The sequence below is a fragment of the Bombus fervidus genome, chromosome 16 (assembly GCF_041682495.2).
Source record: "Bombus fervidus isolate BK054 chromosome 16, iyBomFerv1, whole genome shotgun sequence".
NCBI classification, from domain to species: domain Eukaryota; kingdom Metazoa; phylum Arthropoda; class Insecta; order Hymenoptera; family Apidae; genus Bombus; species Bombus fervidus.
In genome coordinates, this window is record NC_091532.1 from 7229240 (window position 1) to 7255215 (window position 25976).

Genomic DNA, 25976 nt, shown 5'->3' on the forward strand with positions numbered 1-25976 from the left:
GACGAAGACGGCGGACACGTTGAACGGAGAGGAGTCGAGTCGAGTTTCGGGGTTTGGGGTCGGCTGACAGTCGAACCGTGCTTCAGTCGGCCGGCGAACTCGCGTGCCGAGCCTTCGTCCCGGTGACGTTCCTCGTCGTCGACGGCGACAACTGCATCCTGTATCTCGATCAGTTAGCCGACACGATGCAAACGACGTTCCCTCGACGAGGACGCACATTTTTTCACGCCTTTCGGGTATCGTAAAGTTCGCGTCAACGTCGCGTCGCTGTCCGCGATTCATTCGTTCGTAAAGACAGTTTCGTTTAAAAGTTTCCTTGCGAAGTAGAAACGATCGTTCGTACGCTCGATTTTGTCAATCACCGGTAGACGTTCGAACAGAGATCGCATTTCCGATCATGAGGATGCCTAACGGAAGGGTGACCAAGACTACGACAGATTAAATATGACTATCGTCGACGAAGGTACGAAGGATTCTATACAGGATCATACGAAAACTTTATCAGTGTACAGTGGATAAAGTGACGTTCGATGGAGTGCATGTGTAGTGCGTAGAACTTAGCAAACGAAGAACCCTCGAAATCGTTACCACTCGAACTCGTTGCAACGTCTGGAAAGAAAATCCATTAACTTCTTCTGTATTCGGTGCTCGGTGAGATCCGTTCAATTTCCTTCATTAATAACCCAGTGAGTGTCCGGTGGCCGAAGTTCCGTGAAACTTTTTCCGCGATGTACGATCCTACGCTCGCGATCCATTAAAGTCCATTAAGCGTCTGCTCGTGGCACGACCGGAAGTTGGAAAAATCTCCGGGGAGACTTGCTGGCAATTCTCTTCGCAAGAAACATCGACACATTCATATCCGAACGTATTTGTCGTATCCTTACGCAGGGATCCATCGTTGGCATGTGTATACAAACCGGTGGGAAATATTACGTCGCAGAATTCGGTGAGCTTTATGAGCGGGATGGGTCGATAGCAGACTCGTGATAGCTATCGTTTAGCCGATGGTATTGTTCGGCAGAGATATCGCCTTCGACTATGAGAGCCTAAGGAAATCGAAAGAGGGAATCGAATGGCCTGTCTCAGCTACCGTGTAATCCAACGTTAACGAGGAAAGGAAAGTAAGGGTCCTGCAGGATCGGTGAAACGTGTCTGTCAGTGAAAGGACCGGTAGCGAGTCTTTTATTTTTCGCCGACTTCGTCCTTGGAGAGTGAAGTGTCGTAGAAACGAGAGGGGAGGATTACAAAAGAAGAAGGACAACGCGTGTTAATTAAAGAGCGGCAGAGACCAGAGAGAAACGAACAGCCAGCCTGACAGGTAAATATTTACCGACGCCGCGGCACAGTAAAATCGCAATTTCAGAGCGCGCGTTTTTCTTTCTCTCTGTTCTTCCTCTATTCATTGCAACGTTGAACGAGAACAACGGGGGCGAGTATGTACCAAAACGAGTACAGCCAAAAGGACGATCAAAAGACGATACAGGACGATCGAATTCTCGTATATGGATTCATCTTGGCGTCCTAGTCGCATTGTGGTGTTTCGTAAACAAAAGGAGTGTACAATTTTATGTGAATAGATTTCGTTCGTTCTTAGTTATGGGAGGGGGTGGGGATACCAATGCCTTCCTGATCGCTCCTTTCATCGCGTACGAATTTTTGAATTTTTATTCTACATTTCTTGTGATCATCTTTCTTTCACGTAAAATTGGATTTTTTAATAATTTATTCGTGCCTCTCGTTCTTCACAGACATAGTTTCTTTACATAAGTTAAAGTGGAATTGTTCTGTTCCCTGATAAGAATACGTTTGATATTTCTCTCAATTCCATCGATGTCAGACTGTAAGAAGGTGAAAGCGAGAAGTCAAAGGCGACGGTAAAAGGGAGCCGAAACTTGATTTTTTCTCAGTTTCGGCTGATACCGTGCAACAAGGGAGAATAGGGTTTACGTGCAAACACGTAGCGTTACGCCGCACACGACACTCGAACATTTTACGTCCTACTGAATTAGAATCACGGGAAGTCACGTGACCGGACGCGTTCTACACGAGTAATCGATCTGCCAGCTGCCATAATTCTTGCCTACTTCACGTTCCCTACGATTTCTACGTATGTACTGGCTTTTCCTGCACCGTGAACCGTTCCCGTAGATCGTTCTACACGCGGCATTTTCAAACTCCAAACTACATTTCGACAAATTAATATCATCGTTGACACAACCTTTCACTAGCGTGTAATAAAAATCACTGGAATTTTTTGTGCTTCGACAAGATCAGATTAAAACACGATCGGTCGAATCCTCGTCGTTCATCGATGTTTTATACGCGACAATTTAATGCTTCGCTAATACGGTCTGCTGACATATTTTATAGCAGTGCGATTGACTGACGGCACAACATTCGACCGCCCGGTCACGAACGTGATAGACGTGATCGGAGTTTTACGGTCAGTTCTGATATCGGTGAACCTCCGGGTAATGCAACCTGGTTGTACGCTGTAAAGATCAAGATCGCGGTGGATTATTCCGATACGTCCCGCTCGTATCGCGACCGCTATTTCCACTTTGTAGGTGGTTTAACAGAAACTGACTGGAATCGCAACGATCTGTGGGAGAATTTTTTTATGAAAGATACGAGACGCCTTCGTTATTGGAATCTTAATTGGGTTTCACGGAAAATTTGTTTGCGGTCTGACTGAACGCGAATGCGAACGCGAAGTCTACGGCCGATCGATAATAATCGTGCAGGTGATTTCTATCGAGTCGCCGACGGAATGTTCGGGGTTCCAGCTATCTCGTGGTAATTCCACGAACATTAACAGTCTTAATCGCGCGAAAGTTTACCCGGAAGTTCGGTGTATCTGTTTAAGTTGGCGCGTTATCGGAGAAATCGATTGGCAAGCCAGGCCTGTTGTAACGATGGCGCTTGAGATAAAATTCTGTTTGGACGAGTAACTCCGAGCGGAACCGTAACGAGGCTGTCTCCGCACGTCGTGACGGTTTTACGGTACTCGCGCTAAACTAGTCTTGTCGAGGACTTCCTCGATGTTTCTTCTGGTCTGCTATCGGCAGGAACGATAACAACGACCGTCTAATTGGATGAAATATCCAATGGAAGATATTAGTAATTAAATGATCATGGCTGTTACGTGTAACATAAATATTAGACGACGATACAGTATCGTTTTCACATGAGTTGAAATACACCGGAAATTATTAGTTGGCGTTATGATTATTTGGGAAATTGGTAAAGAGTCCGTGGTTTTGTATCATTGTAAATAGGAAAATATTATCGTATTATCGTATTATCGTATCGGTATTATTGGTAACTGTATCGGTTAGCTTTAATCGTTTGTTACGTTAATACGGATGATTTTCCGTGTTAGACAAATGAAGTGTCTCTTTTTTCTTTTTAATTGGTATATATGATCGAGGTTGGTTTACGATAACGTGCTAGTTAACGAAGAAGGAGGAAGGAAAACGGATCCGTATGGGATCTGCTGCGCGGCCAGTAGTAGTATCAACGACTCGGCGGACATGGGTTTCCGTACCCGACAGGTGATTAATTATCCCGTGGCAGCGTGAAGGTTTTGCTCCCCATTAACATCAGAGACGCGTACGCGCCTTTCTCTGTGAAGATTCGATGTTCGCTGTTTCTCGAAATTTATGTAATTTCCAAATAAATAATATATTTAATACGATATTGAACAGAATTTTATTAGTACTATAATTATAATTACGCGGTTGAAGAGTTTGAAAATAAAGAAAGCTATAAATAAAGAACGATGGCCTTGATATGCGCGCGTACGAGAATATTGGAATATTAAAGTTCGATTAATTACTTTATGAATACAGATATTCGTTTTAAATGAATTTATTTTCAAGGAAGCACCTACTGAAATATTATGGATAGAAATTTGCTTTTGTTCGCTCTTTGAGTTTTAAAATGTTGTATATTGTTTCATCGACGTTACACTGAGAGTAGATTGTATGCGAAATTAGAATTTATATATATGTTATATACATGTTACTTACTCTGCATCGGTATCATTTTTCTCGTTTGAACAAATTGGAAGAATATCGAGTGGGAAATTAAATTCTTAACGAAGTATATGTTATAAAGCAACGGCATTGTGGTATTTTCTTTATTGTCTCTGTCTTCTCTTGGTGTTCGTTGTTCACGAAAATTCTAATTGCAGAAATTACCGAAAAGTGTATCGTGAAGTGTACAATGTTACGTCGACATTGTTTGTTCTACATTTTATATTACAACACGTGTATTATTATCGCAGAAAATTTGACGTGTTAAATGTTTATTTCTCTTTTTTTTTGTTAGCAAATTACGAATAAAAATTAATCGAATCATTAGTCGAATTATGAACAGTCAAGTTTCGATATACATTTACAGTGAAACGAAATTCAAAAGCGATAGAAAATCGTAGCGCAAGGAACTTGCATTTTATCGTAGAAGATGCGTCTCGAGCTTCGCCGAGTTTTCGTTGAACAATCTAATTCGTTTCACAGTCACGTTCGTTGCGTCACTCTGTTAATTAAAAGACCGTTAACTTTCCCAAGTTGCTCTGGCCGTTTTGTTTTATTTTCGATATTCGACAACGTAACGTCGGCCTCGTTCTGTTTACGAGCGAGAAGTTCTTGGCAACCCGTACTCGCGGAATTATTCAGCCCAAGAAACAGAAGTCACGGTAGTTATCCGCGGTACTCGTTAACAACAACTTGTAAGTTCGGACAATTATTCAGCGGAGTAATTGGACCACCCGAAATCCCTGGGTCACGTACTTTTAGCTTTGACTTGCAGGCAAGAAAATAATTTTGTTTGCTACGTTTTCTTCTACGTTTCGTTTTTGAATTTAGTCGAAATCTACTTTTTATTTTTATAAATCAGCAATCAGACGTTCGCCAAGCTTGCGAACTTGGAATAATAACAAATAAACTTAACGAGAAGCTACGTGTATAGCGCTCGACAGACAGATGCGGCTGTTTGGAAACTTTTGGTTCACGTCGAGATTTCCAACGAAATAATGATCTTTTGTTTCACGGAGGAACATTTCTACTAGTACTATTCGAAAGGATAAATAATACGGCCGTGGAATATCGTCCTTTATATATTTCCTTCGGTATACCAGTACCTTTCACGATATTATTCTCAGAATAAATTGATTAAGCTCGCGAATAACTTAATACAGAAGTGTATATTGTATTTTAAATCGTCCTATATAACCAGATTTCGGATTGTCGATGTTTTATGGTGAACATATGTGCGATGAATTGATATCATTATGTATCTTCATTAATCACGGGCTATCCGACAGCCTCGATTTCGCTCGAATGGATAATCGACGAATAGAGGATATTCAAGAATGACTAGTATCTCAAAAGTGCGACGATGTAAACGTTTAATCGATATTTCGAACCTGTCGATATAACCGTGTACGAATCTGCACACGCGATAACGATGATTTTGTCACACATTATTACGCATTGTTACAAATTATTATCAGTAATAATAAAATTGTTACATCATGAGACTGGTATCTCGTCTAATCGGAAAATTTCACATTACACGTACACGCAGAACGCTATTTGCAAAGTTATACAAACGCTTGTTTATCCATTTAGTAGCGTTTGAACTAAGAAGAAATCAGGGAGAATTTGAATAAATTTTCTCGTTAAAACTTTATGTCTCCAAAAAATGAGAAAGATAACGAAAAGTGAAGCGAGAGAAAGAGAGGGGAGATGGGGAAGTAAGTAGAGTACACATTTGCAGCATTAATATCATAAATAATGGTTTATCGAACTCTGGCGGTACTTTTCCGTAACTCTGTTTGTTCGGAAACATTGGCGGTCGTTGATTAAGTTCTCGTTAAAACTTTTCTTTGATCTTATTTATTTCACTCGACTAACTCACGCCGTTTGATATTCACTCCGTTAAACCGAAGTTAATAAGCATATAAAACGAGCACGTCGACGTCCAAAGGAATTTCATTTCCTGTGTTCACGTTTCCCCTTCATCTTCCTCTTTTTTTTCCGTTTATGGAACACGGCGCATTTACTTATAACTACTTCAACGAAATAGTCTATGCGGTTCGTTGGTGAAACAGCGACGAGCGTGGAGAGGGCTGAGGAAGGAAGCACGAAATCGTTTCCCGTAATAAATCACCCTTCAGCATCGCGACGAAACATCAGACACGACGTAAAAACATCGAAATTCTTGGCTCGCTGTATTTCGGTTTGGATTAGGTTTCGTAGTCTCTGTTCGAGCTTTGTGTTACCGTTTCGGGACACGAACACGTCGTATACATACAGATATAACCAGAGGCTGGCTGTGTAACGCGATTCAAAGTATATTTAAGGTAAATGCTTACTTCCACCGTCCGAGTGCACCGTATCCATCCATTCGTTTTCCGTTGGTCGTGAACTAACACCCTCTGTACTATAACCTCTCTTACTCTTTCACGATGGAACCGCAGCCGCAGCTATCAGAGGAATCCGTGCACTTTCAATTAAAGTGACGCAGCTCGGCTGCATTAAGGACGCTCGAGGCTCTACGGCGTTATGGCTTCAATTAACGGTTAGAGGATGTGAAGGACGAAAGGTGGTGAGGGGTGGATGGGTCAGGCTAGTAGAGGGAGCTAGGGTTGGGGTGACGATGGTTGGTCTGGCAGGTTCTCTGGCATTTACTTTAAGGCTCCTCGAAAGGAACCAAGCATCCACCGTTCGCGTTCAGGAACAACGAGGATGAGGTATGCGACCGCAAGGCTGAAAAAAGAACGGTCCGAGTATCTAAAAGCTCGACAAAGTTTCATTTAAAAAGCTAATTAACTTATCCAATTACCGTCTCGCTAGCTGGAGGACCAACGGTACCGCGACTCGCGCGAGAAAAAGATGAAAAATCCAACGGTCGCATCCGGTTCCCTTTTTTTTTCTTCTTCTTCCTCTTCTTTCTTTCTTTCTCGGGGAATACCGCGGGATTTCTCGCGATCCGCACAGCGAAAGCGCGCCGCTGGGACGACAAAGAGGCGGCAGGGGAGGAAGATCGTGAAAGAACGCTGGGATTAAGGGAAGAAAGAGCAGGAGAATCAATTTAGACGCGACTACCCGATCTTTTATGAGAAAGTGCACGGATTACGGATCGCAAGAAATACAAATCGTCTCCGGTAACGGCGTGCTGATCCTCTAGATTAATGATTCACCCTTCTCCTCCTTTTCTCGCCTAGACGATGCTTCCTCGGATGCGCGAGTACTCACGATCTCCGACTTTTGGAATTACGTTTTCGTTGCCGTCGCGTGTCGTTAAACCAACAAATCCGTATGTATATGTATCCGGTTCCACCAATCCAGTTCCATACGAGGCTTTTCGGATACAGGAGCGTACGAAACGTGCCAGCGGAGATGAGTTATTCGAGACATATTCGTCGGTCGCGGTCGCCGGCTGAATTCAAAGCGGGGTCGGATTAAACGTAGCTATTATAGCTGGTGGATCAATTGATCTGGATAATCCTGTTACTTGGCAATGTTTTTTTTTCCCGCAGCCACTGGTGCTACTGCTACTGTATCGCTCCCTTTAATTCAGCCACGTTCCATGCCCAGGTGCTCCATGGGACGCAAATAATGACGCGCCGGAGTAAACCGACAGACAGACCTGTCTGGATTTGCGGCCTGTGTATCCACACGTGAGAAAATATCGTGTTTACTATGCCTGATCAAATAGTGTACGGGTGTATCGCGTTCGCGCTGGCTATCTCGTGCCTCTTCTTCTCTGTCCTCGGTTTATGCCCTCGGTTTCTCGCATGCAAATACACCAGTTGCCTGTATTCCGAATCATGCAAAGGACGCTCCACTGCCAGAGGATTCTGCCGGTAGTACCGTTCGATTTTATTCGCCCGCGACGAATACACTTGGGCTATTTTCCACTCTTTTGTGTTCAAAGTAAACAGGCATTTGCCGAGTTTCCAAATTTCCATGGCCAAACTGACTCTCTCTTTTTTCTGCGGTGTCGCGTAAGCTGTCGACGTTATTAAAAATTGAAATGCTCAAAATCTATAAGGTACATTTTTAACGAAAGTTACACACGGATAAATGTTAAGCACCCTAAGTATACAACAAAGCCTTTCATTCCGCTACGGCAAACATCGGTTATTTCACGAAACATCATCGGTATACAAAAACGCACATAGGCAAACACAATAGTACACTTTTGTCCAGTTAAATGAAACGAGATGCGCTAATGAAACAACAAAATAATGACGCTCTAGTCGCGATATGCGAATGAAATGTTAAATTCTTCGACGATAATTGTTAATTAAACGATATATAAGCTTTCTGTTTATTTACCGCAAATAGCTTCCGCGAATTAACAAAGCGTCCAATTGTCCAACTATGTCCGGTTTCGGCCGATTTCACTGCGTGACCAGGAATGTCTTCGTTGCATCGGAACGAGAATAGGACATTTGACCGCGCGACACATTTAAGATGGTGTACGAACACGTTCACGCGTGTTAGTGTAATGTTAACCTTTCCAGGGCAAGACTTTGGGGTACCGTGACCTGACATTCTGACCCAACCCTTACCGATATTTCGTGGGATACATACCGGCCATGGAACGAGAGCCGCGTACGTGGATCACATTCTCCTACTGCACCTCGAAATGCGCCGCGGTTATTCCGGGCGTCCAGTGCGAATGCACTTGACCACACGACGACGCCATTTTTAACCTCAAGCAAAATACGTACTCGTTGAAAATTCCGTCGTTTTCCATAATACGCGATTTACGTGGTCATATAATTTAGAATAAATAGCCACTGGAACTCATGGCTAATTTTTAGTTCGTGTTGTCGGTCTTTTTGCATTCTTATTTTATTATTTTGTTCATTAAAGGATTTCATTCATCATACTCGCAGATATATGAAAATCCTGAATACTCTCTGGAGAATTTTCTTTGCAATTTATCGTTACAAGGATAAATATTCCGGTATTTGAAGCACGTACAATATCACGTACGATATTCTGGCCTCATTAGTCGCAATTTTTACGAAGCAAAAATGGTTTCCATGGGATCGAAGAAATGTCGCAGGTCTAGAAGAGAAATTTATGCTGCCGAGGGTAATATCGTCTCAAATTACCGGGAGATCGTGCATAATTCACCAGTGTCACCGCGAAGTACTCTCCTTGAGCTATGATCGCTTTATTATCTCGCGATTACGCGCACCGGTCCATTTGCATTAATTATCTTCCGTCGTCCGCGAAATAGAGTCGCGCTCGTCTGCTTCTGCCGGTGACGTACTTAAGCAACTGGTAAAGGATATAATAAATGTACTGGTCAGTTCTCCCGATCCTGGTAGACAGCTACAATTGCCGTACAGTTGCAAATAATAAATAACAAAACGGGAACTTTTATTAAATATCGTTCGATGAAAAGTAAAATGCTAAAAAGGCTGTTCGCGTTTAGCTTTCGTCGATCCAACAAAAGAAGAATTTGAGAAATCCAAGTATGAAACATTAAAAAGAAATTGTTGAACGTCGTTTGAACATTGTTTGAACGTTCATTCGCCATTTACATATCGTTTAATCAAAGAGATTTTACGAACGGTAGGTCGAATTTGAAAGGATTTGTGTAGATCCTTCGTATGTTTAAATCAGAGAAATATTAAACGAGAAATATCATACCCTGTACGATAGAGCGTATAAAATGGACAATTTTACTAGGCTCATAGCGAGCTTTCGGTTCATGGCACATCGACAGCTTGAAAATAGCTCGCTAGTAAAAGGTATTGTCGTTGGAACGACCACGTTGGTCACTGGAGAGACCCTTTTATATCCTGACGAAAGACACGAACCTCTAGAGAAAGAACGATCGAGCCATACTGCAAACTCTCGTGTTATAGTAGAACCAATCTTCGCCCATCTCACCGACAGCCAACGGTGAAAAAGGGGGGGATGAAGGGCCGAGGGGAAAGGAAGAAGGAGGTAGGATGGAAAAGCGAACCGAGAGAAAGGAAAGAGATTACCTCGCGTAAAATCAGGACAGGGCGACTTTTCGACGTTCGCGAGGCAGTCGCCGTGTCGACCAGTTCCTTCTCTCCTTTCATCGTCGGTAATTCCCGTCCGCCGTGTGCCATCGGTATAGCTACTGGCCCTGACAGACAAAGGACCCCAGTACCGGATTTTTCTTGGTGAACGACTAACACGTTCTGCCGCAAATAGGGCGCGCACCCTGCACGCGATTTTTGTCCAATAGTCGAAAGTTGGACGAGGATACATCGAAGCCTTTCTCGGGGGAAACAATTTACGCCGATCACGTTTCTTGCTCATCGTTTCGTCGTCCTGGCAAAAACGTTGCACCCATCTGCCGTGCATTCCCTAGATTCTATATCTTTTCTGGCTACAGACACAATTTTAATCATTGTCCAAGTCGTATTTTATCGATGCCACTGCAATAAGAAACTGATTTCCAGAAACAATCGTCGTATTGCGAGGAAGGTTAAAATTCCGCCGTGTAGTTCGATTCTCCGACTAATGTCTGTATACGAAGAAGTCCTCTACAAACCAAGTGGCTCGTAGCATAATAAAACAATAATCCCGCACCGTAAGCCAGCTAAAGTGATATTTCAGTCTCCGCCGCTGACCCAACCTATTTCGATCCTCCCTCTCAAGGATCTGAAACATAAAACCTCTCCGTGCAAGATTTCACGGGGGTGCTCCGAGCTGTGGAAGAGAACACTGCAGGGACAGTAAATTTTTTCGCTGGTACCGCGGCACGGCGTTTATTTCTCGGCTGGAGAGGGATTCGTCAAGCAATTTTCGCGGCGGAAAAGTGTGGAGACAAAGTTTGCGGCTGAAGCGAAGGGGTCGCAAGCCGATAGTAAACCAAATTAAAGACCCCGCGAGGGGGCGGTAAAGCAATTTTGTAGTCCCGCGCTGCGCCGCACTGGGCGAACGCGAAGCGCTTCTACGTCACTGGATACGAATGGCGGGTGAAGTGTAATGGCGAGAGACAGAGTCGGGGCAAAACGTATCCTTTGCCACGCTGGTTCTCTCCACCTTTGCGACCGAGTACTACGAATTCTTTGCGCGTGCACGTCTTCGCGTAAACCCCTGCAAACGTTTAAGCGTCCACGGATGTACACAAAGAAACAGCGAAGTTTCAAGCGCGTATTCCCGTTTCTCGAGTGAACGACAGCGGGAAAGTTGATCTCGATCCTGTAGCGTTCCCCTGTGGAAACGCTTTTCCTACTACGATGCTATGATTCCGTGAAAAATATGTACAAGCACCTTGCGTCGAGATTAATGGAACGTATTCTCAGGGACAAATTAAGGCGAATTGATGGTTTGCTAGAAATCACAACGAAGGGACATGAATATTTAACAACTTTTAAGAATTTTATATAAGCGTATGGTTTTATGGCAAAAAATTGCATTTTGTTGAAGTGGTCACCACTTCTAAGAAAACTCTACATCTGGTCTTTTAGTTTTCTCAAGCACTGAAGCCATCGACAGCGTATAGACAAAAGACTGGTTCGAAGGCGAACCATAAACTGTAGACAGGTGACGATGGCTTCACGGTTTTCAGTCGTAGGGTAACACTGCTAGCGTGCAGATCTGGATCAGCTCAATTATATTCCAACTTGTATTCACACTTCTGTATTAAAATATATTTTCTACCTTACAATTTATCCACGCGTTCCTTTGTATTCACATATATCTAATAACCTCAACATTTCATTTTTCAATATCTCGTATAGATTCGACGGTGCTAGGGCCCTGATGAACATGAAGCGATCGACGCCACTAATGATGATGAATTTGCAAATAAAATTGCCGTGCAATCTGTACGGACGGTATTACACGTATTCCCCTCAGATAAACGGGATTCGGGTAAATAGATCGATGGTAGATGTAAGAATAATTCAATCGTGGTTGCCAGTGTACGGATTTATGTAGAATTTATGCGAATCGATCGCGTTTAGTTCCTGTAAATGCGGATCTGCTACGTGCAAGAGGAGGAGAATCGATCCGCCGTACACGAGAAAGCTTCGGGACAAATTGTTTTCTAGGAATAACGAGAGGCCCGACGTAAAAACGAATGTGGGTCGATCGATGATTCGAGCATCCGGTGAAAAACCTCTCGACAGCCGTCGGTTAATCTGCATAGAAGATTTAAATTAAGTTTTTGCAAAGTTCTCTGTATACTCGAGCAACGATCGAGAATTAAAGTTGTCGATTGCTTAAGAAAAAGGCAACCTCGATCTCGGCTCAAACATGGTTATCCTCGCGGAGGAATTTAGAGCAATTTTTCGGGAAAAATCGTCCCGTCTATTCGACTTTCAAAATTTATGGAGATTCGGGAAAGTTTCGTTCGCGCGTTACGAAACCAGCGGATTAAAGCATCATATCTTGTCGGTGATGAATTATTATGGCTTATGGAGAAACTTATATGGAATTCTGTATTGGCAGCCTGGTAGCGGCAAATTAGGACGCCTTATCATACCGGTTTCCCTTCGCGTTTTCCTCGAACCTTGTATCGTTTCGTATAGCGACAATTATTCAGGAAAATCCTACCTTATAATCCTGAACGATTTATTACTAAAACATTTACGTTACCTACATCTTTTGTGAGTGGTAGAGAAATTTTCCAATATATAACACACTTTTAATAATAAACTACACCCTTTAGTGCAACGATGATTAAATCGATCTTCAAAGTATAACTATGAAACTTCCCTTGTCCTTCGGCATAGTAGAAGATCGCGAAGTTTCTGGATTCTGACTTTCAACGCGATTTCTGTCGTTCTTGATATTCGATCAACTAAGTATTCGCTGGAAATAGTCTTGTTAAGAAACTTGTCTTGGCTAATTCTATTAGGTGTTTGACATATTATCTTCTCATCATTTTCCTCTCTATCGTTATAATGCGTGGTTCCATCGTGCATTTTCAAGATGCCTTTTCACGCTTGCCAGTGATATATACGTAACATTCAAGCTTCTTTCGTCGACTCGTTTCTCCTTCATTCTCTGGCTATGATTACCCACAGGAAAACTTTATTAAGTCCTCAACTCCACGAAACAGGCGACCTCAGTTGATCTCGTTTACATCGATCGTCGTTAGTCTTCCAGTTATTGCAAAAAATACGCGAATGGAAGCTATTTGTAATGGGTCTTGAAATTAGGAAATTTATTTAAAAAAGGAGATATATTATTGAGTCGAAATTCTGAGCGTTAAAAGCGCTAGATAGACGAACAGAGGATGTATCAGTATATAAGAGGTGGAACGGAACTGAAATATTATAGCGGTACGTCGCTTGGAACAATTAGAGAAAGCATTTGTTTAATCCATCCGGAGTAAGATAGATTAAATATTAGGGATAAATTGTACGAGATACGCCGGAAATTGAGTTCATAACTGGAGAAATGAATTCAGCGTGTTGATTATGGCTAACCATTTATCTTTGGAAGAACAGCTGTTGGAAAGATTTCCAACGTATATTATTCAAGATAGCAGATCAAATTGATTCATATAGTAATGCGATAACGTTTACGAGTATTCAATGAGATCGTAAATGAGACACAGAGTATCACATTAATTTTTACGACAAACATATCGCCTTATGTACTGCTATTAAGACCAGAGGATCTATTCGTAGTGAGTTTCAAAAATATTAAACGTTTCATCGACGACGTTAATTCACTTTCGACCAACATCACGTTGAAAACTAGATTGAAAGAGAAGTTCTTCGCATTCCTGGTTCTTCTGCTCAATTAAATAAAAGTAAAGAACATAAAGAAGGTAACCTTCTATGGCATTAACTCGCGAACGAAAGGACGAAACTATCGAGGCAGCAAATCGACAATGGAGAACCTGAAATGAGTCGCGTTGGAATGCGCCTGATGCGCGGAATTAGAGACGTTTTATGAAGGGAAAACGGAACTAATACCGCTTATCTCCTTAAAATTCAGCAGAAAGCATTTTGCGGAATTGTATCCCGGGGCCATCAGCGCGCGATGTTCGCTCAACATGTATATCCAATGGGAACTGTGGATGGCTAGTGGTTCGCCTTTCGTTCACCACCTTCGCCTGCTATCCATCCTGATATTCCCTCGTCTACGACGAGTAAGCATTACAGGAAAGCCTTTATTAAGTCTTCAACTTTGTGGGACGCGTGCCCGTCCATCATAGCGGAATTGAGTTCCTATGTACGGTCTAGCCTGGGTTAATACATCGACAATTTTCTGGCTCGATGTAATTAGAAATCAGGTTGACGTAAAACCAAGCCCGTTCCTCGACCTTTGGATTGTCTTATCGATGTTTCTCAACCTCGGGCCACGAGAATAACCATCGAACGAGTGGAACGTAGACGAAATGGTCCGTTTCCCCTCGATCCTTCGTGCGTTGTATTTCCGTGATTGTCGAATGCTCGTGACGAGCCGGCATCCCCGACAATTCGGGAAATCATTTTTCTCGTTTCGCGTCCCAAGCGAGCGTGTGAATTTGATTTTCTGTCGACGGCTTTCGGCGAGTTTCATCACTGCAGGCTTGAATTTTATTTTTTTATGTGTGTTCTGCTTTTCTTTTTCCAACGAAAAGTGTGCGTAAAATACACACAAGCAAATTGTCGAACGTTTCGATGTCCCAAAATACCGGCGACGTATCCCCGAGCGTCTGTTTCGAGCGAATCGAAAAAAGCTTGAAGCACGCGCGTTTCGTGTTGCAAACGGATGAAATATAGCTATGCCGAGAATAGCAACTTATTATCGATGTGGGGTATATGTTCAAGTTCAAGTACGCCTTTTCCACCTACAAATAGACTATTGAAGTCTAGATTCTGACATTTGACTTTTGCTTTAACTAGGTTATCCCAATTTTATCAGTAATATAAATAGCCAGCGATCAAATGTTTCCTTGAACGTCGATAATTCCAATTTCAGAATGGAAGGTATAAATGGAAACATTTTGCAACGGACGCATATGGTATCTGAATGACAGATTTATTACGTACACAACGCTATCGGAGATACACGGAATGCAAGCTCGACGGATTCCCTCGGGGGCGGGAAAGTTTCTCGTACTCGGTATATTTGTCTCATTGTCGGACGCGGCTCAGCGAAGCGTCGTTGAAAAGAACAGGAAAGCGTCGTGCCACACTGGAGAATCGTCGGAAATACTTTTCTGATCTTTTCATCCGTTCTGCTCGAGTCACGAACAAGTTAAACGAACGCGAAAAATATCTGATATCTTTACTTACCATATCGAACGATTTAGGCTGGAAATAATACGATTAGCTAATAATGCGACTAGCTAATGGGAAATCGTAAAGTAATAGATACTCGTAGAAAGGAATAAGAACGTAGACGTTATTAGAATAATCGTGTCTTCCGGCCTTAAATTTTTGGCTCGGGACTCGAGCAAATTCCCGTGCAAAGTCTACTTTGCGAAGTAGCAAAAGTCAGCGAGTCATGGGCTTCGTTTTTCTCAGCTCGTGGCGAAAGTTTCGCGCGTATTCGCCTTTGGAAACTGAAGGAGACGAATCGAAGCCAGTCAGCCAGCCAGTCGATGGAAGGAGGCCGAGGAAGAAAGAACGAAAACGGAAAGAAAGCGGAGAAGTCGAGAGTCGTCGGAATACATTTCTCGGTTGTCTATTGGCCCTCGAGATGCAAAGACGTCTCGAGGAGCCACGGCGTTTTTCTAATCTCGAGAGAAAGAGAGAGAGAGAGAGAGAAATAGAGAGAGAGAGAGAGGGAGGGACAGAAAGAGAGAGAGAGAGAGAGAGAGCGCGAGGAGAAGACATGAAAGGAGAAAGTTGTCTAAGAGTGGATGCGGGGATGGGGAGAAGAAGAACAAGAAGAAAAAGAAAAGGAAGAAGAAGACGAAGGAGAAGAGCAAAAGGAAGAATAAGAAGCAGAAAATGATGCGGGAAAGTTTCATCAGAGTTTCCCATCTCTGCCCGGTTCTCTGACGCTGCTGCAAACCGAGCTTGGGAAACGACACAAGGAGATATTTTATTCAGAAGACTCATATGAGAACTGCCTATATATGGTAGTTTTATTATTTAGTTGGTGATCCTCTTACGCGCAGAAACGAGGATATTCGTGGTGGAATATTTTGGTTTTTCGCTTTTTTTGGTTTTCGATAAAACACGTTTTCGTCCTATGGGTAAACGTAATACTAGAACTGTGAGTTATACAGGATATTGATAAATTATTGATAATAGCAAAGTATAGTTGCACCACGAAAATAAATTCTACTTTATCTTTACCCCTATGCTAATTGTTTGTTGTACTTCTGACCTATATCTTTGATAACGTTTGAATTCTTTTTACCTGCTAAAGTGCATAATTTAACTGGAATTCTTTGGTTTATCATACCATAAAATACCACGTATCGATTATTCAAACATTACACAGACGTAATTCTTCGTCATCGATTGACTTGCTTTTATAGAGTGAATTATAAATTTTCCTAACCGAACCAAAAAGAATTTCCATATATATACTTTCCGTATCTATATTACAAAATGAAGCCTAAAGGCTCTATTACTTCGTTATCGTAATTTAATTTTCATCGATTCAATTCCTTCAATATGCATGTAAAAATGTTATCGGCTATCAATTATTGCTGGGAGCGCGCAAATTGATATTTTGTTTAATCATTTCAGCATCGAATAAACTACCTTAGAAGAGAGTAGTTATACACCAGCTTGCAATCAATTACGACGCGATTGAAAAGGAAAAAAGAAAAACGTAGATAATATGTCTCTTTGAAAGATCCGGCACGCGAATAGAAACGGTTGGAAAGCGAAAAAAAAAATCTCTTTGAGAGTCTCTGAAATTTGTCGATACTTTTCACGTCAGGTATTCATTCACCGCTGTCCATTACTTTCTGCGGGTTTCTAAAGCACGACTTTCGTCACGATTATACACGTGATTCCATTCGAAACCCTGAATTACGTAACGAGAGTACCGCTATTCTTGATTCCTGAAAGATTTCACAGTCGAACCCTTGCAGGTGAATGTGGCTGCTTTCGTGACCGAGATCGTTCACTTTCTCACTATTCAGGAAATGTCGATTTAATCGAACTATCGATAACAGGGAAGCAGTAGAAATCCGTGAACGATCGTGTGCTGCCTTTTCCTCGTAGGAAAACAACAAACAGTAAAAGAAAAAAATTGGAAATGGTGAAAGATAGAGAGAGAGAGAGAGAGAGAGAGGAGGGGAAGGAAGGGAGCGAGAGAAAGGCGCATTTGCGGTAACCCGTAGCTTTTTCCCGAGTATCGCAATGGCCAGGCTTCGCCATTTATTTCAATCCCGCTTTTCGTCGGTTGACGGCCGCTTTTGAACATTCATGAAAGAATAGTCCGCGGCAAAAGTGCTTAAATCTCGGCCTAAAATGTGCATTCGGGTCGCACGGGGCCGCGCAACCAACGCAACTTTGAAGCACGTCCGACTTTTCTCATATTCGGTTTTCTCATATTCAGCGCGCAACTTTTTCTGTTTACGTACAGATACGCCGCCAAGTAGTTTCATTAAAATTGATTCGTATTAAGCGAAAGTTGGCTTCAGAACGGGGTAGACGAAAGGACCGGATTAAATATTCGGCTTAAACGACCGCCTGGTTTTTGCGTGTTTTCTCGACGAGAGACCGCGATATTCAAAACCAGACTTGCGACCGGCAAACGCGTCGCGTCGGTTCGCTTGATTCTTCCACGATAAAAAGAGGGAGGCAGCGAGAGAGAGAGAGAGATAGAAAAATGACAAAATACGAAAAAAGTGACACGGAATAAAAATACGATGAAAAATCAAACGGTTCCAGTTCCGCTATTTGAATTTCCAGAGATGGTTACGCGATAGACACGAATCAATTTCCAGCGAAACGTCGGACGGGATGTTTGCAGAAGTAAAAAAGTTCGCGGAAAGGCTCTCGCAACTCGTGCACGCGGCCCCTTCGATCCGTGGAAAGTTCAGGACCGCCTTGCCTATGTAGAGCAATTTTTTTCGCCCTCTCCTACGTATTTCTTCTTTCTTCTCTTTTTCCTTTATTCCTTTTTTTTTTTTTATTTATAATTTAACGTCGCCAGGTCTCTAGTCGGCGTCGATAACGCGCACGCGAGCCGGAATTTCTTACGTGCGAGCAAAAAGCTGCCCTCACGTGCACATTGGCCGAACGAAACAAGAGTAAGGAGGTGGTCCGTTTTACGATCCGTCGCGCGGAAACGAGGCCTCGGAGAAGTGACGCCTTTGTGAACGGTCTACGTTTTTTTGTTTCTTTTTTCCAGCCTTGTTTTGTCATCGTCTCTTTTTTCTTCTTCTTTTTCGTTACTTTCTTTTTCTTGGCCGAACAATCATCCGCTACTTTTACGCGAGATGTGTACTTACTTACAAGCGCACGGACACGGCCGTAGCCGTACGCGAGTTCGCGCGTAAAACGTACTCTCGGCAGACTCGCGTGCATTCATCGAAAATAGTTCCGCGAAGTCGACCTCGTTTTTCATCGCGCGCCGTTTTCGTAAACAATACGTCAGGGTCGAACAAACTGCAATAAGTAAATGGCTTCTTAACAAGCGTGGCTCGTGGAGTCGAGTTCAACAATTTCACAACCTTTGTAAACTCGTCATATCGCGAACGGTCCCGCGAGAATCTTCTGTGCACCTCGATCAGCAGCGCGCTAACAGCTCGCTTAGTCTTCGTACTGCCGTGTTATTACGACAATTTTTTTTTTTTTTTTAAATTTGCCCTATCCAATATATTTAAACGTTATACATATAATAAATGAGTTACAAGATCTTGCTGGATTTACGTAATGCTACCTGGTTGGACGATTATTTTAACTGATATATGGATTAAAATCACGGGCAACGTAATTTACTTAATATAAGTCAGTAAAATTTGTTAAATAGATCTGGACGCATCCCTCGAATACTAATTAATGGGTAAAGTCATAATAGATACTTAATGCTTATTTCATCCGGCTCTGTTTGTCCTAGTTACAGTTTCGTTAGAAGCGACGAGTTGTTTTCCGGAATCCATTATAGCGCCGGGCAGATCCTTAAAACTTTTGTTGTAAACAATTGTTCGACAACTCGAACTCTAGCTCGTGCATCCTCCGCTTCGACACAGCCTTTACTGTTATTTTTGCTTAAGTATGTACGATATGTTCGGCGTGTGTGTCGTGCGTCGTCCGCTCGAGATCGATCAGGTGATACTAGACGCGTGCGTATGCTTTCCTCCCTTATTTTCCTCGTTTTTACACCCCTTTGCTAGGCTACCCTTGTGTACGAACTTTGATCCCGGAACATCGACTCTCTTCTTGTTTTTCTCTCTGTCTTTTAGCCTGGCATCTCCCTCTGCCTCGCTGTGTGTGTGTGTGTCGGGATTCCATCGTGCACTAGAACACTGTGACCTATCTCACGGAAATCGATACTCAGCCCGAGGATATCGAACTCTAATATCCTCTTCTGCGAGCCATAGTCACATCGTCGACTTTGCCGACGTTGAAACGGTTCATCGTACCGTGAGTTTCGGATATAGTCGATGTAACCACTACGCGGGACGCGGGTCTTGCAGGAAATAATCGGTCGACTTTTGTCTCTGCCGACGGTGGATTGAAAATATTACGGCTCAGATATCTCTTACGGTTCGCTCTGTTTTCTTCGTAAAAGAAATTCGATATTGCTCGTTCTCCTATTCGCGACATTTTTGCCTCGCTTACTCCTTCGCATCTTCCCTCGCATCTTCCGATCGTGATTACTCTCCAGTGTCCTTCCAACTTCTATCCACCGATTAAGGGTGCTCGATAATTATTGTTTTCGCAACCGTTTGCACATACCTAACGTAAAAATATTCGCGCAGGTTTGTAATTGTTCGACTCCTCATTTGTTCGCGCAATTAGTACACGTTAAACGCACGTTTCATTCCACGTGTTGTTTAAAATTCTCAACATTTTTGACGTCGAACATTATGTGGAAACATTTATAAAATCGCTTCCTATAAATTCTTCGAGAATCTATGCGATTGCTCGTCAGTTACGTTGTAACGCGATATCGCATTCATCGCTTTTCTTTTGTCCACTTCGCCTTATCTGAACCTGATCGTTTGATAATAGACGAAATAGCGATCGAGCTCGTTTCACAAGTCACCTCGGTATTGTATTCCTACAGAAAATAGAGAGGAAGAAAGGAGGGAAGCAGGAGGAAACGGTGTTCGATGGTAAAGGCGACGTAAAAGCGACTACGGTGGCCAGCGCGGATCCGTTGAAAAGAAGGTGAAGGAAATAGACGAGCAGAGGCGACAGAGGGAGAAAAATAGGAGGGAAGGCGAGAAACGTTTGCCACAGCGTGGCCGTTAAAGAGCACAGATGTATAAGGGGAAGGGCTGGCGGGGTCGAGAAAAAGGTGAGAGAAGGAAAAGGAATAGGAAACGGACTGGAGGGTGGCTCGCGCGAACGTGGACCTCTGGGAAAAAGAGGGAGCGAAGGGGGGAAAGTAGTGGCATCTAAATGGAGATGTCTTGTATGCAGAGCCGCTCCGTCAGAACGATAGCAGCAACTGGAAAGCCGTGTCTTCTTCGTGAAGGACTAAAAGACAAAAGTTGCTAAAAGGGAAATCTATCAGAAGTCTTTCCCCGTCGTCTTCCGTCATACTCTGTTTCTTTCTCCTTTTTATCTTTCCTAGCGTTTCTCGATCGGAGAGTTCGGTCCGCTTTTTTCCGGTACCTTATCGTATGAAAAAAGAGAGATTCTCGCGACTTGCAGCTTCTTTCATCCACTTCCGATGTAGCGCCGCTTCACCCGATCGTCTTTTCTTTTCTCTCTATCGTCGAGTATAGCCTCGATTCCATTCGGCGATCTCCGTACTTTTTCACGCGACGATCCTCCAGATGTTCCGATGACGCGAAACAGCGATCCGATGTTCGATGGCATTGCATCAGAGACACCTTCCCCCGGGAAACTTCGCAGCCGTTGCCAGGAGTTGTCGTTCGAGAAGCTGCAAAAGCTAAGACCCCCCACTTGTCGTTGCTTGTCGACCTTCGATTTGGCTTCGCGTGACACTTTCGCATTTGCCATTCGCACGACAATCCATATCCTGTCGAGTTTGCATACCTATCCGGAGGAATCTTCGTGTATACCGGCATAACCGTGGTGACACAAAAAGAACACAGACTTCCGGGTGACATCGTTTCGCGCATCTCTTTGTTCGAGAACGACGCAGCGACTCAGAAACTTCGCGGCGCGAATACGTAGGAAGAAGGAATCTTTCTCGGATTGCAGTGTTGAAACTCGAAATTCGACTTGGCAAACAGACACGGAGGATCGATAGAACGACGGAGAGTATCGCGAGTTCTTTTGGGAATACCGACGAAATCGCGACGGTCAACTGTTTGTCTTCTTAAGAAATTGCCTTGTTTCCACGATTGATTGCCCCGTATTCGTTCCGAATGAAACGCTTCTCTGATTTCGATCGATAGACGTCTCTCCAGGGAAAGCTGTGAAACGGGGTTACGAAATCAAAGCATATCGACCCGCGATCGTTCCGTTCGCGAATCGCTCCGTTTCTTTTTCGATCTTTCGGAACGGCTCTGGCCAAATTCATCGAGGGAATGATTTATCGCCGAGAAATGTACGCTATGTTCGTCAACTTTAATATTTATTCAGTCGTCGATAGAGGGGTGAGTTCGGTCAGGGGAAAGTTGACGTGTATTCACGCGGAACATTGATTTTTCTTTCGCAGTACTCGCGGCAAGAAGCCAACTGGTAAAAATAATCGACGATGTCAGTGGTGAGCGCCTTTTAAAATATTCAATCGCGTTTTTATTGAAATGTGTAAAGCATCTTGCTTGCTCGAGGCTACCGGCCCTTTAACTCTCATACCTTCTTTCCTTACGAATCAACATCGTTTTGTGGTAATCTGTTACCTAACTAGCTACCGATTATTAAACGATAAGAAATACCGTAGTAGCGTATCGATCGATTACCGTGAAACATCGTTGCGCGCTCTTGTATTTGTCTTTAGCTACTTGGGGTAGCTTAGCGACCTGTAAATCGCAGGAATAAGAACCGTTAATGTGGAAATATTGGGTGTTTACTCAAGGATATAAGAGAGAAGTTATATCTGACAATAAAACGAATATAACGGTGCTTTAATTGTACGATAATTTTAGCTTGATTTTGAATTCCAACTGTAACTTTTAATTTCTCTATGATTCGTTAAGAAAATCTCACACGCACAACCCGCGGAAAATACTTTCAATTGTAGAAAAAGTCCTGTTACGAAAATACTTCTACACTTTTGTGACTCTAGATTTTCGAAGAACTAATTTTCAGATAATATTAATAGAAGCTCATTTGAGAGGTTTACGCGGACTCGAAAGCAAATATGCTTGCTCAGTACCTCGTCTCTTCTTAAGTACGCCTCATCCCTTCTTTGGAACCTTATCCGACTAAACACCTCCCTTTCTCTTTTGCGTAGATCAAGCGACGTTGTTTATCTCCGTATCTCACCCTCTGGTCTTTTACTAGAAAGACAGGGAACGATGGAAAGCAACAGAGGGGAAAGAAACACTCATTGTTAAGCCGGGATTTCTATGTCCGTTTCTTGACAGCACGCGATCTTCCGGGTGTCTCATTAACTTGAACGTCGAAAGGAGTCGTGCAGGTTGCGGATGTCGTTAATAAGCACCCTCGTCGAAGATTTACAGCGGAAGCTTTGCGCGCACGAAGTCGATTTCCTGGGTCGTAAGTTTCTTCTTACGGCGTACTTGCTTTATATCACCGTTTCTTTATGAAAGACTCGATTGTTTACGTACCGATATCGCAGAGCAAATTTTAGAAATTAAATTTTTGTAATTCTTTATAATTCTTCATTCATGAACTTTATTAAAAATAATTCAAGTTGTCAAACGTGTACCACAGTAAATCTACAAAATTACTATAAAAAATTACAAATTGGTTATTTTGACCACTCGCGTAATTACGGAATTAATAAAAAGAAGTATGCGAAATGTAAAAGCCATTGGATATCGCGAAAATGAAAAAGACCTACCTCTTTCCTGTATTTTTTAACTTTTTAAATTGTCCGTAATTGTTCTATTTACCTTTATTTTCATCTCTTGCAATTAGCATCGTTATACCGTGTGACTGCTATTTGTACTATTTTTGTATCAAAGGATCGTTCCCGTAGAACATATATAAATTAATATTAATATTAATATTATCGACACGTAGATTCGCCATCGTCCCGTAATTACGAACAAACTTAATTATGGACAAACTTTCCCGAAACAAGAGTACGTTTCATCAAGTCTGTACGATCGTTTTCTTCGAGCAGCTCGGTGAATTTCCGAAGTAGGTAAGATCCAGCTGAGAACAATGACGTATTTGTCCCGTCTCGTAAAAGCGGACGGACCTGTTTATCTCTGGATCTGGCCTGCAGATACTCTGCAAGATCCCTCTTTTCTTAGAGTACTTAGGTCCCAGTTCTTACACACGACGTCCTCGCCTGCCTCATTAAAGCTGGTTGCAGCTATGGGCGTTCCGGCCAGTAGGAAGATACCTGGCGGTAGACGCGTCTTCGCCACCAGCAATTCGTTCGGGGCTTGCCGTCAGCATCTCCTAGATGCTACCTTTCACCCTTCGCTCTCTATCTCGCTCGTTCTCTTCCCTTTTCACCCCTATCTCTAGCTCTGTATCTCTTTTCGTCTGATTCGCCAGCATTGCAATTTTTCGAGTAACGCTGCGTGCCTAATTAAATTTGTCACTCGCAGCGGAGTGATGCGCCGGAACTTAACGTAAGCTCCTTATTTCAAGATACAAGTTGCACACTTTGAAATAATTTACTTTGGCGCTGGGGATGAAATCAAGCGTCTCCTTATGGTATCTTCTTTTTACTTCCTTAGTTTCTCTGTTGTCGAGGGAACCGGAGATGTGTCGATCTTTAACCGGTGAAAATGGCGATGATTTTTGTCAAAGTTGCATTGGATCAATCGTGGAATATATTTTTGAGTGAAAGGAACAATAGCGCTGGCGTTATATTTGGGAAGCTAGATCTGCGGAAACTAGAATAGGTTTATAAAGAAGAAAAGGAAGTAACAGCCGAGTGTCGACCGTTCTTGACGATCTTTAAAAGGCTTACTATGTAAAATTTACATACTAAGAGGCTTAAATCTACGCGATCTGTATCTTGTCATCTATTCCTGAAACTCGTTCTGCACGTTGCGCGATAAATCGAGCTTCCGGATTAAGTCGATCTTTCTTCCGCGCGAAGAAGGAAAGATTACACGTTTTACTCCGATATTTTGTACAAATTATCCGCATAAATTACATTTAACGTGTATTCACGAGCGGAATAATTCTCTAACCAAATTTTTCTATCGTGTTAGCTTCGTTTAGCTTTCCTTCTATCGATGGACGACAATTCTATCAGCGTTGCACCACACGTAGTAGCAGGTTCTCGATTTTCGCTTTTTACCTGTCCCTTTGCCTTTCTCTTTCCATCTGGAAAAAGATAAGCGAGCGCCGAGTTTACATAAAGATAGAATGAAAATAATTTATTTGGTTGCCAGTGGGGAATTGAAACGGACTCGAGGTCACGGCCGATGGTTCGACTGACGGAAGGACGTGGATTAAGGGCTGGCTCGTGCCGAATGGAAATTGGGAATCGGCTAGGTATCGATGAATCACCCATCCACCGTGGCTGTTTCTATCGATTTATCGGGTTGGTTACGGTGCTGGACTGTTGCCCAGGTGATTTGACGCTATTCGCTCCCCGAGCCGGTACCTTTTTCGTACTTGGATGTAGCCTGGCAACACTGGCTTTGTTCGGTCAGTTTCGTATGAGAAAATAGTGGCAGAGAATCGGCGCGCTGCAGTTGGATCGGTTACAAAACGGAAAGATTTAGGGCCGTTTTAAATTCTTTGTAAATCTCCGATACAGACCGAGTTGCGTCCGTTTTGCGTTCCGCGGTACAACGCGTTTTCGCGCAATTTCTACCGTTCCGTTGTTGCTATACCGTTCCGTTGCTATACCTACAGCTGCCACTACTGGCCCATCGTACCACCGAACGACTGTTATTTAATATTAGTGCCCGAAACAATGGTTCGGTATGGTGCGGTCTGTTTTGGCAATACATGCGAACATTTAATGTTATGTATTAATATTTATGGTATTGTTCCCTCATGGTAACCTATTGTGCATCGAACTCAACCGTTTCCAGTTAACATTTCGCGCGGCTCTAATTACGAAATTAAATTCTCCGTATATCGACTGTTACACGGATAGAAGAGTTACTGATAATTCAAACAGTTCGTTACTTTTTGGAAAAAAAAAGAAAAAAACGTTGAATTGGTTTTGTAAGAGGAATTTTTCTATATGGTTTGTGGACTGATTGCACAGATCAATTATCTATGAGATAAATGATTGCGAATGGTAATATCATATGCAGCTACTGTAATATAATTACGCGCATCTACGTTCGCTAAACAAAATTAGTTTTCCGTCGTTTCCATTGTTACCATTAGAACGATTCATTATCCGCGTAGTATCAGTCTAAATATCTGCATTACGAACGAATTTTCTTTGTTATTTCTTTTTCTATTTTTTGGCTGGTCGTTTTTTCCAAAAATTCTCCGAGTTTCTCTGAATTCTTCTGTTCAGTTTCTGTTTCTCGTGGCTCTGTAAACGACTCCGACCTCCGTGTTACGTAAGAAACTGTTTTTAAATTACAAGTATTCCAACGTGCCTCGCATATTTCTCGTATTTCGCTTTAAGATGATCTTGCCTCAAATGAGAAATCTTTGCTTGAGTTTACCAGACAGTTTCGTTTGTCAGTTCGTCGTCAACTTCTTTTTCGCTTCTTCACCGTTTCCAGATGTTTCCCGCATTATTATTCTCATTTAACGTTTCTTGCTTAAGGGAAATCTGGAATTGCCTTGTTCTCAATCTGTTTGAGAATTCCTCGTTCTAGTCGTTCTTCAAAAC

At 42.7% G+C, this 25976-nt stretch overlaps 1 protein-coding gene across 9 annotated transcripts in view; it reads left to right on the top strand.

Moving 5' to 3' along the window:
• Positions 1–25976, top strand: part of LOC139995443 (agrin) — a 385320-nt gene that overhangs the window by 58906 nt on the left and 300438 nt on the right. For 4 of the 9 annotated variants that reach the window (XM_072018912.1, XM_072018911.1, XM_072018915.1 and 1 more), the window contains exon 1: positions 80–1318. The exons of 4 other annotated variants lie outside the window; for them this stretch is intronic. The gene's annotated coding sequence lies outside the window, so the exon portion shown is untranslated. Of the gene's footprint in view, positions 1–78; positions 1319–25976 lie in introns of those variants that run through there. One more of the 9 variants, XM_072018914.1, reaches the window with a different exon arrangement.